We start from the raw sequence: 12,714 nt of genomic DNA on the forward strand, positions 1-12,714 counted from the left end.
GTTCATGCTTCAATGCATAAATGAATCACAAAATGAATTTATACAAACTGATGTAAAGATTTATCAAATTACAAATCTACCATTGTGTTCCATGATATCTAGCTGCCTGAGAACATTTAGCTCCTCATCCTAGGGAAGTTGACAAAACAATCCATGAAAAAGAGAATCAAATAAAATGTCATAAAAAACCCCTTGAACTCCAAACTCAGTCGATGGAATCCCTTTTGAGGAGGCTTGTCCTTCCTCTTCAATCATGCTTAAGTGATGCTGATGTTACCCTCTAAGATCTCTTTCGATGGTTTCTTTAAATCCTAATTGTCATTGAAGTTTGGGCGAAAACCTTTTTTCTTGATATGTAGGAGGGTCTATGTGAAGTTTCTCATCAAAACCTCATGCAGCATCTTTTATACCTTGGATAACTCATGAAACCAGTAAGTAATCCACTACAGTAGATTAGGGCATGGATGCTATCATTCGAAACTATCCACGAGCATGGAATATTGTATGGTTGGCAAACCATAAGTGTGGATCTTCCCATGTTTTAAACTATGGATGCCTCTGAATAACTCTTTCTTGAAGTACTTTGACTAGAGGAATGATGATATCTCCACAGTAAAGACCATCACCGTAATTTGGATGTGCATTTTCCAGAAAAAATTGATAAGTGGACATCAATAGATTTAAATAGTACCATTATGTAGTATTGAATAAACAAAATTGAAGATTCATGAATTAATGGCAAATTGAGTGGACAGTGCAAACTATAAATTTAAATAGTACCATTATGCAATAATAAACAACAATAATCATTAATTTAAGACTTTTTAAAATGACCTACAATATATGTCTATATAGATGCAAAGCAATGAGATAAAGGATTGCTTCCCATGGAGAGATAGAAAACATCACAACAAACAAGAAGGCATTAATTTAAAGGAAGAGAAAGAAAAGACGAGGGAGAGACAAAGGAAAAGGTGGGCCCATTCTTTGTTTTTGGTGATATAAATTAAGACTAATAAAAATCCGAAAGTGAGTTGGCCCTCTTATTTGATTAGACTTGAGGATACTAAGAGAGACAAGACTTTTTGACGACTTAGTAACTTTATGAAACCCATCGATTAATTAGTGTTATGTAAGGGTTAGTGCTATCATAGCTAATATTTTCAACAATAAATATAACAATGATAGAGGTAGGTAGAAGTGGACTCCTCGCTATTATAAAATAATGATAATTGAAAACATATTTAGCATTATTATAGATAGGACCAACCACCACCATGGCAAGTTGATCATTCCTCATTCCCTATATTGTTATTAAGATAACAAATATAAATTATTAATGCTCAATTATTAAAAAAATGTTGAAGAGAATGAATAAAAAGAATATGGACAATGGAGGACCACATCCAAATCATAAGTGTGTTGTGGGTTCTATTCTCTCTGATCATCAGAATAGATTATAAAATATAATGATCACCAGATTAGCTTTGGAATGTAGTATAACAAACTAAAATCTAAGAAGAGTATGAAGACAAAATTAGTGACTCAAACCTGGTGAGCAAGTGTTAGTATTTGTGCTATGAGAGTAGGAAGGCCAGCAATGTTGGCATTTAAGCAAACACTTGGTAGGCATACAAGTACACAATCCCTGCCACACTGCTGCAAAAGCATTAACAAAATAGGATCAACACAATGGCATCTCATGATGAGAATCACTGACAAAAACATATAATTTAAACCACATTACAACAATTAAACCCTAACAAAACACTAAAAGATAGGCATAAGAACAAGAATCCGAAAGCGGCGAGGTAGCGAAGGCATGCAATAATTAGAGGCCAAAAAAAAGGGCTCAAGAAAGTAGCTTAAGGGTTTAGTAAACTTCATACCAATATTGAAAGAGAGAAGACTATTAACAAGATCTGCAAGCAGAAGCAGCACAATAGGGATGAGAGATAGAAAACCCTAGATTTTGGAGAGCAATGAGCAAGAGGAGAACAAATATTGAAAGAGGGCCATATATATATATATATATATATTATAACTTTTTATATATAAAAATAAGTTTTAAGTGAAATAAGACTTTTTATATTATGTTGAAGAGCATATTACAACTGTTAGCATATTTAATAAATAGTTTAGACATATAATTTTGTTATTTGTTAGTCTAATAAATAGTTTAGGTAGATTCTTTGAACTACAAAAACAAATGTGAAATTTACAATGATTTAGGCTATTAGATATAAAAATGAAAAAAAGAAAAATTTTTGAAAAGATAAAAAAATATATTAATGTTGAGTCTATTTATAATGTTAATAGACTATGAGGTTGTTCGACTCATCTTTTCATTATGATGTTAGCTCATGATATTACTGCATCTATATTTTATTAAACCTTATAATAATAATAATAATAATAATAATAATAATAATAATATTATTATTATTATTATTATTATTGTTATTAATTGATAGGGATGTAAGTGTGCGTGGCGATCGCGTAATAAAGTGTGTATGAATACAGAGTGTTGGTCCATATGGAAAAAAGTGAATACTAGTAATAACCCTAATTCCAAAAAATAGCCTAAATAGTTGAATAATGTGTGTGCAAACAAAAGAGAATAAAAAGCAAAGAAATACGGGAATAAACAGGAGAGAAATCAAGGGAAGAAACGATGTTCGGGCATAGTATATGTCCAGGATTATGAAGCACAGGACAAAAGTTGTTTAAACATGCAATTCTATTTGAACTGAAATATTTTTCAGAATTATATTAAATCCCCATTTCTCAGGCGAAGAGTAAATGAATAGGTGTAGAGCTGATACAGACATCCACACAATCGCATTAACATTCTAGGAAACCTAACTGTGAGCTAATGACAATCTCTTACGTAGATAATCTCCCCCGTAGAGAGGGATTAACCCTAATTTTAATGCAGAGTAGAGATGCGATCTCTCCTAAAATCCACTCCACATGATTGTAAATGGTACGGAGATTATCACAAACCTACTAGGAAGAATTGCGGGGGATGAAGCTTCCAAAGTACCCTGACCAGAGGTGTACTCATCATCTCGAATTGTGAAATGCCTATACTAGGTGGGAATTTCTTCTCGTCATATAGCACACCAAACATTATAGCTAGGGCTTTCATCTCGTTAGTAACCAAGCATTCAAACACGCAATTAGTTTCAAATAGAAATGATTGCAATTAAAAAAATAATTGCAGCATCAGAGATCTAATAACCAATGTCAAAAGTATAAACCCTAGAGTTCAACTATGCCCAAATATCTACAAATTAGCCCTCCATTAAAGGATTGCAACAATCCAATCCAAGTGAATTAAAATACATAAAGAGAATAATAAAACTCCCTCAAAGCTTGCAATTTCCTTGGACGAATGAAATTCTTTGAAGATTCCCTAAAATCATCGCCTTGATCTCTCCACGAATGGCTTCCTTAAAGCTTTGAACCTTCTCCTAATCTCTCCCTCTTGTTTTCTTCCTTCTCCCACAAGATATCTAATGGAAAACACCCTAAATCATCATCTAAAGGGCGGCCAAGAGTAGAGAAGAAGATCCCGCAAAATTTCTAAGTTCTAGCTTTTATAACTTAAGAATCGGGGGTTCTTACGGCTGCTACGGTAACCCTTACAGGCATACCAGTTACCCATAAGGTTCTTGGGTTGGAGCTTACGGCCGTAACCAGGACATAAAACTGACTATGAATAGGGATTTGCTACAGTAACCATAAACCGTGCATTTCTATAGTAGCCCTTACAGTATGAGGCTTAGTAACAGTGTCCATAAGATTCTCAGGTTGGGCCTTACGACCATAACCTGCTCGTAATTGTGCCATAAACAGTGATGTGCTATAGTATATTAAACATTCGTTGCTACAATAAACACCCATAATAGCACCCATAAGCTCACCCGTAAGTCACTCTAAAAACTCCATTCTTCTTCCAAAATTGGCTCAGATCATCTCAAACTGTTCCCCTTGATCAATATGTCCTCATTCTAGCCTGAATACGAAGTAGAAGTGAATTAAGCACTAATTCAATTATATATTCAATAATTACATGCAAAGTGCTATGAATAATAATAAAATACATTCATTCAAGCACTTATCAATAATAATAATAATAATAATAATAATAATAATAATAATAATGCATGACTGATTTGTCTTGACCATAGATGAGTTCATATATACATCCAACTCATCCCATTGGCTTGTAAGTTGGGACTTTTTTTTGTTTTTTATATTTATGTTTAAGCAAATTAAATGTTGTATTAAATATTAATATTTCTTATTATTTATTATTATCATTTAAGTTTTCAATAAACTTTGATTTAATCAATATTATGTTAACTTTTCCTCAATATCTTAATGGTGGAAGTCAAGTTGTTCATTCAATGTTTCTTTAAATGTTTCTATAATTGGCTGGTTGTCTTCTAGATGTCAAGTTCATTTAATGTTGATTTATTTGTAGAATTAAATATGTGATAAAATTTTCTTAAAATTAATGCATGCCAAATTAGAATAACTTTTATCTACAATATATTTAGTAGAAACAAATGTTTTTCTTTACTTATAAAAACTAATCGCAGAGCCTAAAAATCATTTGTAGGCCATGATTTTCCCGTGAATGGGAAATGTTTGACGCCTCATAACATTTATTTTGCTCTATGAAATTTAGAAATCGTAGATAATGGAACTAGATGAAAACAAAACTATTACCTACGTTTTAAAATTCGTGGCCAAAATTAGAATAACTTTTCACTACCATATATTTTGAAAAACCAAATGTTTTTTATTAGTTACAAAAATGAATTGTAGCTACCAAATATCATTTGTAGGTCATGATCTTCTAGCGAATGGGAAATATTTGGCTCCTCATAACTTTTATCTTGTCCTACCAAATATAGAAATTGTAGAGAATAGAATATACTTGTACATACAGTTTTGTGCGTAGATGAAAACAAAGCTATTACCTACGTTTTAAAATTCGTGGCCAAAATTAGAATTTCTTTGTGCTATGATATATTTCATAGAAAAAAAAATGTTTTTCTTTGGCACCTCATAACATTTATTTTGCCATAAAAAATTTAGAAATAATAGATAATGAAACATATTTATCTACAAAATTTACTACGTAGCAAAAATAACATAGAGAATAACCAAATTTCTTGTAGTGAGCCTTGAAACTGCTCTAAAGCAGTTGAAATTTGTTCTTTTTGCTCCAAATCTAATTTAGACCTAAATCTAGAATTACAACAAAGTAAGTACCAGATGGACTAGGGTTTATCAAATGTAAATGAAAAGTGTCTTGTATTAAGATATGAAAATACATACAATCGAACACATATCAGTTTGTAGTGAACTCATATGCTTAGCTATGGTCATCATTTTAATACTTTGAGACTTAGATTGCTACAACTACATGTTAAATTTTTTGACTTAGTGTTTGAAGAACCTTCTTATCAATTTGTGGACCTTTGATACCTTCTCCAATTTGCCTTATTTAATTTGTTATCGAGGTGATTCTCTTAAAATAATTTTAGAAAGACTCCATATAATTCACATGTAGATTTTTAAATTTTGCTTTTAAGATTTGCAAGAGTGTCTTTTTAACTTGTTAATCACACATGTAGATTATCCAAAGAACTTTGGAATTTTTTTTTTTTGAAAAATTAAATAATTTTAAATGCTAATGATATTCCAACACATCAAATAATTTGTCAACATACTCAACTGTCAACATCTCTTTGTTCTCCTTGGGTAGTGCCTCACATTCTAGATTAAAATCATATGCATAGCATTTTTGTACAAGACCACATAAGTCTTGAGATTCCAATAGCAATTCCATCTAATCAAGCCTTCAAAAATCATAGTTTGTGCCTTTCATTTTCATATTAATATTTATGAAACTCTCTAAAATTAAATAGCTCTAATAGAATAAAAAATAGATGGGAAGACAGTAGTTTTATTAATTGCACACTAATTTTTTGATAAAAAGATAAGCACTTAATGGGACATGCTTCTCACACACTAATGGGATTGATGAACAAAGCACCACGCACCCACAATAGACACATAGGATGAGTGTACAATTATATAAAATTTAAGATCATTTTGTACACTCATTAGGCATGTATTCTCTATGAACTGACACTACTTTTACACACACTTTATTATACGATCAAGACATACACTTGCATCTCTATCACAATCCTATTTGAACCAAAAAGAAATCCTAAATTATATTAAACCCCTCTTGTAAGGGTGATTAGTGACTCGATTAAGCATGCAATGTTAATATAGACATCCCACAATCGCATTATACTTTATGAAATCTCAATGTGAACTGAGAAGAATTTCTGATGTAGATAATCCTTCTTGCGAAGAGATAATCCCTACTCCCATATAGAATAGAAATATAATTTCTCCTAAAATCTATTTCCTATGATTGCAAGGAGCATGGAAATCACTTTTTAATTCACTCAGGGGGATTGAGAGAGGAGAACTCTCAACTCCAAATTACCCCATTGCTAGGCTTACTCACAATCCCCTCTAATCGAGGCATGTCTATACTAGGTGGTCATTTCTATTTGTCACAAAACGTATCATACATGAGAACTAAGGCTTTCACCTCGTTAGCGAATCAAGCTATACAAAACACTTAATTTGATTTAAATAATATGGATTAAAATTAGAAAAAAAATAAAGCAACAAGATCCACAGCCAATGCCAAAATAGAGTAAAACTTTAGAGTTTAACTATATCCAAACATCGAAAAAAATTAGTTTTCTATTAATGAAGAGCATGCATCCAAACAACAAGACACAATAAGAATCAAAGAAGACATGAAAACCCCCTTCTCAATTCTATAGAGAGATGATTGCCGAAGAATGCTCAAGGACCTTCTACAAACGTCGCAAGCTAATCTTGACGGCTATAATCCTATTTCTCCAAGATAGGTGGGTTGATTCTCCCTCTTAATTTTCTTCCAAAGCCCTGGAGATCCATCCCTTTCTTCCCCTAAGCCTCGCATTCAAATAGAACCAAAGATGTCCTAGAAACCATTGTCAGGAATATTTATACTGCGCCACTTACATGCTACTTACGAGCGTAAGAACACAGCCGCAAGGAGTTGGTGTGATAAGTCACGAGCCTTACAAAATCACTTACAGTCATATGTCCAGTCCATAAGATCTTCTATATGGTGTTATAGTCTAGGTTATGGCCGTTAGACTAGATCATAAACTTCTATGTATATCCCTTTGCGACTGCCCTTATAGGTGTATGCTATACTCGTACACTCCTCTGGATGATTCTTATAATCTGACTTATGAACCTAACTCCTCCCCGTAAGTCCCTCTAAATGTCTCTATTCTCCTTCTTACGGGCATAAGCATCCTTGCAAGGTTCTTTGGAGGAGGCTTACAACAGTAAGTATGATCGTAAGATGCCCATAAATGAATTTGTTTGGCTTGTCCTTCATTGATTGATGATGAGATAGCTTTATTTTTCCATTTTAGCTCTAGAATGCTTCTTTTGTCTCTCTCTCTCTCTCTCTCTCTCTCTCTCTCGCTCTCTCTCATCTTTAAGCACTGGCTGAAGCTTGAGAACGTAAAATATACCATGTTTAACATTGAATTCCAAAATATAATTCTAATAGATGCCTAATGAGTGTACAAAATGATATAAAATAATGAAGAATTGCACACTAATCACTAATATTAAAATTGGACTATATAATTGCATTGAGAAGATGGTGACTGATCTTGTAGAAAAATGCAAAATAGATTTGCAACTTGAATCCTTGAAGGATACAAAATGTTTATTTGGCATTGAGGTAGCAAAAGTAGGAAGAGATAAGAAACCCCTTGCAAAGTGGTGGGATTCCTATAGTGATGAATATCCATAATTGCAAAAATTTCCAATTCACATATTGAGCTTGACGTGCAGTTCTTCGGGATGGAGCGAAAATTGGAGTGCATTTTGACATGGTAATGATTAATTGTGCATAGCTAATGATTCAAAGTTGTATAATGTTTTTTTTTATTTCTAGTTTATATCAATTGTTAACATTTTATTTAGGTTCATACAAAAGCTGAAGAAATCACTTGCATCAAAAAGAAGATGAATGACTTGGTTTTTATTATGTATAATTTAAAGTTGAAAGATAAAATAATAGAGATGATGAGCATGGCGAATGTCTATTTGAAGAACTCAAACGATGAGTAGATTACTGAAGAAAATGATCATCGTGTTTCACCATCATCAAGTCAAGATTGGGTAAGTGTGCTTGATAGCCAAAGAAATGAAAAGAATGAAGAAATTGGAAGTGATCAAAATGAGTAGCATTTGATGATGTTGACATCCAGGAGAAATATGTTGCTCCTCTTGAAATTCATAACTTTGAGCCTAGTGAATTTATAAGAGAACTTGCAGAGACTGCACAAGACTTGGACTTCGTAGATGATATTGATACCGAACTTGGAGTTAACGGTAGTAAGGATGGTGATGAGGCTGATGACACCGTTGGTGATGGCATGGAGGGATGTAGTTTAGGAAAAAATTTTAGTGATTTTTTTTTAGTTTTCATTTTTCATTTTCTATATTTTTTTGGTGTTAGTCTTTATGTATTTTTGTTAACGTTGTGACTTAATGTTGTGAACTTGTTAATCTTGTGGCTTGTATGGTAATGGGAGGAAGAATATTTGCTTTTGTTTTTTTTTCTACTGGGAATGCATTTTATGTTTTAAACAGGCTTGGTTGTTATGTAGGTGACCGGAAAGGAAGGTAAATCTTCAGATGACTTATTTTTGTCGTTTATTTAGTTTCTCATCGATATTCTTTGAATTGAGAGTAGGTTCATGTTAATCTTTAACATAACTTTCACATAATGTAATCATAATCTTCAATTTGTTATATTAATAAGTTATATTAATTAGTTCAAAAAAAGCTTCTATACATATTGATAGCAATTTTTAGTAGTTAGTAAAACCTTACGATTTTATGATTCAATCTTACGATACGATTTTATCGACCCTTCATTGATCTTAGTTAGAAAAGCAATTTTGACAACCTTGATCTAAACCCTAATACCATAAAATCTTAAACCCAAACTATAAAATCTTATACCCAACATTCAAAAAACCTAAATCATAAATTATAAACCCTAAACCCCTAAGTGGGTTTGTGATTTACAATTTAGGGTTTAGGAGGGGGTTTCTAATTTATAGTTTACACTAAGGTTTGGATGACAAAGAGATTAGTTTTTTTTAGGAGAGAGAGAGAGAGAGAGAGAGAGAGAGAGAGAGAGAGAGAGAATGGCGTGGATGCTGACATGAATGGCAATTTGGCATCCACGTCATTCAACCTATCTATTCGTCCTAAGTATCATTAACCTAATATGAATATAAATGGAACTCAAGATCACATTATGGGGCTCTAGTCCTTTACATCTTCATTCATTACTTTCCAATGTAGGCATAGATGTTTGCCATGTGTTATACATGCTTTCAAGGATTCAACTAATTCCTTTTATCTTTCGTTTTATGTTTATTTGAGAAAACATAGATCATATATATATATATATTAAGATGATTTAATTGCAATTAAAAAATAAATAAAACATAAAATTTGTTGCAATTGTTATAGTAGATAAATAAAATAAAATAAAATTGAGTTTGTTAAATGCAAATTTCATCTAATTATTACATAAAATATTAAAATTATTTTTAAATTATAAAAAATAAAGAAAATATTAAAATTAAAAACTTAATAAACATAAAAAGAAAGAAAAAAAGGAAGTAGTCGTCCTCATCATTAAAAGCTTGTATGCTGCATAAACATCCATATCTATATTGGAAAGTAATGGATGGAGATGTAATAGACAGAAGTCAAACCCTGACATTATAATGCATATATTTAATGTCATTAACATTTATATAAATAGTCCAAGCAGAAGTTCAATGTTTAAATGCATTATAACATAGCCACATCCAATTGGTAATTATATGATCACGATGTGGTACCCAAGCTGCTTTGAAGGTTTATATGGAGGCATTAATTTTAGAATTGAAAATAGAGTTTTTAACACACCAGAATGACGCTCGATTGTTATCCTAAAGAGGAATGTCTAAAATTAAAAAGCTCTCTTGGTAACTTTTTGTTTATTGACCTTTGCCTCGGTATTCTTAAATATGATATTTTAAGTGCAAGGATATCCAGAGGTTACAAGATAATATGATCCAACAAAAATAAAATGAATCCAAGAAGTATTGGGATTGTCTTTGTCTTTAATTGTTTGTAGTTTATATATTCAAAAAAATTTAAAATGTAAAAATTTGAAATTTGTCTCTAATTTTGTTATTGTTATTTTTTTAAAAAAGAAAATTTAGAAAACATCTAAGTGTTGCTCACGGTTTTTTATTTTTTAAAAAAATTGTTGTTTTAAATTTTTTAAAATAAATTAGAAAAAACATATTATCAAACTAAGTTTTAAATTGTTTTTTTATGAACAGAAAACTATTCTAAAAAAAACAATAAAATAAGCCCTTATTTTTTTTTTTGTAAAATTTTGGTGAAATGTTTGTGTTTAGTTATATATATATATATATATATATATATATATATATATATATATATATATATATTTGTTAGCAGTGTCATATATCACTCAACCCAATGACTTTAACATAGATCAAGGGCACATCTCCATAATAAGAAAGTGGTTGTAGGCCCCACAATTGTTAAATCTTAGTCATTGGATTTCTTCTTGCCTAGGTTGCTTTGTAAAATTCTTTTTGATTTGACCTTATTGATAGGGAATGAGTCACATCGTATCACAAGTGTACGTGTTGGTGAAATGTCATGAGAGCTATGAAGCGGGTTGTTGATCCATAGGGGAACTAGAGAATACTAATACTAATTTTTAAACTGACAATTAACCAAATCAAAGCGATGAAGTGTAAATATGAATTAAAAAGCTAAAATTAGAAATAAAAATTGAAAATATGGCAAAATAAATGTAAAGAAAGGGTGTCCAAGAATAGACCTCCCCTAGGGTTTGTTAGGTCCTGGACAATGGTTGCACAAAATCTTGCAATCTGATTGAATCAAGAGAGTTCCTAAAACATACTACCCATTTCTCTAGATAGAATAATAAGGCCCGATCTCATATGGCACTAATATCGACTACCTTTTATGACCCCAATACACTCTATGAACTCTTTGTAGAGAAAGCACAAATTTAAAGGTTTTATACAATTCTTTCTATTTAAGCAATTACCCCAATCTCATACGAAATAAAAATTAGAATCTCTTCTTGAAGCTTACAAGCTACAATTATATTACTATGGAATCTATGCTAACTCATTCGGAAGGATCATGGGAGGAGAAATCTCAACTCTATAGTGTCTTATTTCTAAGTGGATATGTGATCCCCTTCAATTCTGACATGGCTTTACTAGGTGGATCTTTTTGATTCACCACACAAATACATCAATCATGAATTCTCAGACTTTCATCTGTAATAGAATCTAAGATACTAGTAACACTCAATGAAATTCAATAACAATAGATTATAATTAATCAATTAACATAAATGCATTCAAAATCCTACAATCAACGTTAATCAAAAATATAAACCCTAGGTTTCATCTATGCCCCTAACATCAACAAGTTTCGAAACTCATTAGAGCAAAAACACTAATATAATCCAATAAGTGTGAGAAATAAATGAAAAACATGAAAACTCCCTTTTCTCTCTTCGCCGCTATGGGATGCCGATGAACTTCCCACCTATCTTCCACAAACTCCACCAAGGATGCTCCTCCATGTCTCCAATGGTGCCCTAGATTTTGAATAAGCCTCTCCCCATTGCTAGATTGATAGAGAAGCGTCTAAAAACTCTCCTCCATTCTTCTTTTTCTTGGTCCTCAACAAATCACCCAAAATCTTCAGCAACATCTTCAATACTTAACCAGTTACGTGCTATTTACAGGTATACGAACAAGGCCATAAGGAGCTTGAGATGATGGGTCGCAGTGCCTTCTACGGGCATCTTATGGCCATAAGCTCTGCCTGTAAAGTCTTCTGTTTTGGTGTTACGGTCCGACTATCGCCATAAGTGCTAGACTATAAACTCATTTGGATTGCGCTATGACATCTTTTTATGGGTGAATTCTGCTCCCGATAAGCTCCCTCTAGATCTCACTTACTATCTAGTTTATAAGCATAGGTCTTGCCCATAAGTCCCTCTGCTTGGCAATTATGCTCCTCCTTACGAGTATAAGTTTTTCTGGATGAGGCTTTTGGTTGTAAGTTTAGCTGTAAGGTGATAATAAGGAGTTCTATCTGGCCTATTATCTTGCTGTTGATGTCGAGATAGCTCCAGTATCTTCTCTTTGATTCCAAATTATTTCTTTTGGCTCCCTCCTCTCATTAAGCATCGCCCATAGTTTGTAATCACATTTTACACCATGTTTTGCATCATCTCCCGAGAAAAACACTCTAATACATGCCAATTAAGTGTATAAAATAGCATAAAATCATGTCCAATTATACACTTATCACTTATCCCACCTATGAGCAATTATTTTTTCACCCTCTCATTGGCAATTACTTGATCTTGATTTTAAAGGAAACAAAGGACAAGTCTCTATCTTCTTAGTAAGTGACAGACCTCTAATGAGGTATGTG

The sequence above is a fragment of the Dioscorea cayenensis genome, unplaced genomic scaffold, assembly GCF_009730915.1.
Source record: "Dioscorea cayenensis subsp. rotundata cultivar TDr96_F1 unplaced genomic scaffold, TDr96_F1_v2_PseudoChromosome.rev07_lg8_w22 25.fasta BLBR01000874.1, whole genome shotgun sequence".
NCBI classification, from domain to species: Eukaryota; Viridiplantae; Streptophyta; class Magnoliopsida; order Dioscoreales; family Dioscoreaceae; genus Dioscorea; species Dioscorea cayenensis.